This window comes from Cherax quadricarinatus, chromosome 33 (genome assembly GCF_038502225.1).
Source record: "Cherax quadricarinatus isolate ZL_2023a chromosome 33, ASM3850222v1, whole genome shotgun sequence".
Taxonomy (NCBI): Eukaryota; Metazoa; Arthropoda; class Malacostraca; order Decapoda; family Parastacidae; genus Cherax; species Cherax quadricarinatus.
This window is the reverse complement of record NC_091324.1, coordinates 34,266,471-34,270,789: the sequence shown is the minus strand read 5'-3', so window position 1 is coordinate 34,270,789 and position 4,319 is coordinate 34,266,471.

The following is a 4,319-nucleotide window of genomic DNA, read 5'->3' as shown; positions in this document are numbered from 1 at the left end:
CGGATATGAGGATGAGGAACAAGATGGGAGCGAGTACTGTGCCTTGTGGAACAGAGCTTTTCACCGTAGCTGCCTCGGACTTTACTCTGTTGACGACTACTCTCTGTGTTCTGTTAGTGAGGAAATTATAGATCCATCAACCGACTTTTCCTGTTATTCCTTTAGCACGCATTTTATGCGCTATTACGCCATGGTCACACTTGTCGAAGGCTTTTGCAAAGTCTGTATATATTACATCTGCATTCTTTTTGTCTTCTAGTGCATTTAGGACCTTGTCGTAGTGATCCAATAGTTGAGACAGACAGGAGCGACCTGTTCTAAACCCATGTTGCCCTGGGTTGTGTAACTGATGGGTTTCTAGATGGGTGGTGATCTTGCTTCTTAGGACCCTTTCAAAGATTTTTATGATATGGGATGTTAGTGCTATTGGTCTGTAGTTCTTTGCTGTTGCTTTACTGCCCCCTTTGTGGAGTGGGGCTATGTCTGTTGTTTTTAGTAACTGTGGGACGACCCCCGTGTCCATGCTCTCTCTCCACAGGATGGAAAAGGCTCGTGATAGGGGCTTCTTGCAGTTCTTGATGAACACAGAGTTCCATGAGTCTGGCCCTGGGGCAGAGTGCATGGGCATGTCATTTATCGCCTCTTCGAAGTCATTTGGCGTCAGGATAACATCAGATAGGCTTGTGTTAATCAAATTTTGTGGCTCTCTCATAAAAAATTCATTTTCATCTTCGACTCTCAGTCTGGTTAGCGGCTTGCTAAAAACTGAGTCATATTGGGACTTGAGTAGCTCACTCATTTCCTTGCTGTCATCTGTGTAGGACCCATCTTGTTTAACAGGGGCCCAATACTGGACGTTGTTCTCGATTTTGATTTGGCATAGGAGAAGAAATACTTTGGGTTTCTTTCGATTTCATTTATGGCTTTTAGTTCTTCCCGCGATTCCTGACTCCTAAAGGATTCTTTTAGCTTAAGTTCGATGCTTGCTATTTCTCTGACCAGTGTCTCCCTACGCATTTCAGATATATTGACCTCTTTTAGCCGCTCTGTTATTCTTTTCCGTCGCCTGTAAAGGAAGCGCCTGTCTCTTTCTATTTTACATCTACTCCTCCTTTTTCTTAGAGGAATAAGCCTTGTGCATACATCGAGTGCCACCGAGTTAATCTGTTCTAGGCATAAGTTGGGGTCTGTGTTGCTTAGTATATCATCCCAGCTTATATCGGTTAGGACTTGGTTTACTTGGTCCCACTTTATGTTTTTGTTATTGAAGTTGAATTTGGTGAATGCTCCCTCGTGACTAATCTCATTTTGTCGGTCTGGGGCTCCGTGCATACATGTCTGAACCTCAATTATGTTGTGATCTGAGTATATTGTTTTTGATATGGTGACATTTCTTATCAGATCATCATTGTTAGTGAAGATGAGGTCTAGTGTATTCTCCAGTCTAGTAGGCTCTATTATTTGCTGGTTTAAATTGAATTTTGTGCAGAGATTTAAAAGCTCGCATGAGTGTGAGTTTTCATCAGAGCTGCCTCCTGGTGTTATTACTGCAACAATATTATTTGCTATATTCCTCCATTTTAGGTGCCTTAAGTTGAAATCTCCCAGGAGCAAGATGTTGGGTGCAGGAGCTGGAAGATTTTCCAGACAGTAGTCAATTTTTAACAGCTGTTCCTGGAATTGCTGGGATGTTGCATCCGGAGGCTTGTAGACTACCACAATGACTAGGTTTTGGTTCTCGACCTTTACTGCTAAAACTTCCACTACGTCATTTGAGGTATTAAGCAGTTCTGTGCAAACAAGTGACTCTGCAATGTACAGGCCAACCCCCCCCCCCTTTTGCCTGTTCACTCTGTCACATCTGTATAGGTTGTAGCCTGGGATCCATATTTCGTTGTCCAAGTGATCCTTTATGTGGGTCTCAGTGAAAGCCGCGAACATTGCCTTTGCCTCTGCAAGCAGTCCACGGATGAAAGGTATTTTGTTGTTTGTTGCTGGCTTTAGACCCTGTATATTTGCAAAGAAGAATGTTATCGGACTGGTGGTATTGTTGGTACTGGGGGGGGGGATTTTTTTTCCGACATTAGTATCTGTATCTGTTGGTTTGGAGTGGAGGCCATCGACTGTGGTTCCACTCCAGGAATGACTGGATTTGGTGTACGATTTCTGCCATTTCCTGCCAGGTTTTTTTCCTTCCTGGCACTAAAAAACCTCTCCCTCTTGAGTGGCTGTGGCTACCCAGGTTTTCCCATGGCCTGGATGTTTTGTATCTTTTTGTCCCCTTTAGATGGTATGCCTGGCAATTTAAGTTATAGCACAGTCTTTCCTGTACTGAAGAGGTACACAGTTCAGGGTGAAAAAGCTTACAGGAAGGGAGTTTGCATTTTCCTGTTGTCATATGGGCATGGCATTTTCTAGGGTGGTCATAGTTGCACGTCCCATCTGTTTTTCCAGATTTCCCATGCCAGCAGATACCGAGTGCATAGTATGTGCACAGGCTTGGTTTCCGCTTGCCTTGGGTTTCTGTGACTGTATTCCCTGTTGGTGCATGTTTCCCTGTCTTACTTCTATCCTCCCTAGCACCAACAATGGAGCTCCCACCAGTTGTTTTTTGGTAATATATCCTCACTATTGCTAGTGGAGTCCTCTTGTTTGCTATTTCCTGCGGTATTTCTAGTTTGCAATATTGGTTTTATCTTATCTTTGACTACACTTGTTTCCCTACTATGGCTCCTGTCCCCTATGAGGTCATTTATACGCATTCCTTCCTGCGTATAATTCCCGACTACCTGGACAAAATCTCCAGCTTCACCATTACTGTCTCCCAGGACAGCATCTCCAGCTTCACCATTACTGTCTCCCAGGACAGCATCTGCAGCTTCACCATTGCTGTCTCCCAGGACACCACCTCCAGCTTCACCATTACTGTCTCCCAGGACAGCACCTCCAGCTTCACCATTACTGTCTCCCAGGACAGCACTATCAGCCCCACATTTACTGACTACCAGGACATCATCTCCAGCCTTACAGTTTCTGACTACATGGCCAGTATCAAGGGCAGTACCATTCAGCCCAGACTTTTTATGTTCCCATCTGTTGTAGAAAGCTTCCAGGTTTTCTATGAAAGCAGCTTTGATGTTGACCTCTTTTAATACCCTTGTGATTTTAGCCCACAGATTTATCTCATTTGGGCATACCCAAAAACACTTCCCTGTTTTAATACTGCTTGTAGCTAGTTCTTGGATATCTGCACAAGGGGCGTGACACCAATTTCTACAAAAATGACAATTTATGCATGTGGAAGCCCGTTTGTTTGACTGACCACAGACTACACACAGCTTCATAATGATTTGAATGGTTGATTTACTGCAATTCTACTAGCAACCTCTTGAATATTCTATTAATAACCTCCTTAAATGAAGCTCTAGCTATTTGTATTTCTGTTTCTAACTGTTTTTGTATATTGGACAGCTTACCGTGCACGTTCCTGATATATATTTAATGTTTGTGTTTATAAGGGCGCCTACAACCCCATCCGTTTACAGTCTGCTTTATTGTCCAACGAAACCGTTTGAAACCAGTCAAGGGTTCGGACCAGTCAAGGGTTCGGACCAGTCAAGGGTTCGGACCAGTCGATGTGATCTGATCAGTGGGTCACTTATTTAAAACATACTGGTCGGTGTTTTGAGCTAACACATGAAGGATCTACTGGAAATTATCTACCCGAGTAATATGTGATTTGATTGATACAAAAGTATAACTTGCGTGTTGAAGAGCCGGTGACTGCTGGCAACTCCTACAATGACGAACGGTCGACCTCAACCCTTGTTTATCAATCGCTGTATCTAGCTTTTCTATTTTTTTTCCGTCTCCACCACAATAAATGCTATATTATCACTATAGTTGACTGGTGCAAATTTTGGAGGAAGGACGCTTTTTCTGTAGTAATATTTGCTTCTGGTTGTGTATATTGCGACCGCTGGTAACTACAGGTTATATGAAATTCACAGTATACGTCTGGTATTTCAAGAAAAAAGAAACTAATGAAAGTCACTCCACTCCACTAAGTACCATTATAATACTGGTTAGTTGCTACTACAACACTGTATTCTGCTATTCACTGGTATCACTAGATTATATGCGAGTACACTAGCAAGCCAGTAAGATTATTAAAAACAGCTGACCTGTGGTAAGTTTCTGGCGACTTCTGGCACCTGCCTCTATAGGCTTATCACTTCATTTACAAATTCACCTGTTTTCAAATGACACTTTAGCCTTTATCATCAATATACTAGGGAGCCACTGTAGTATACACTATA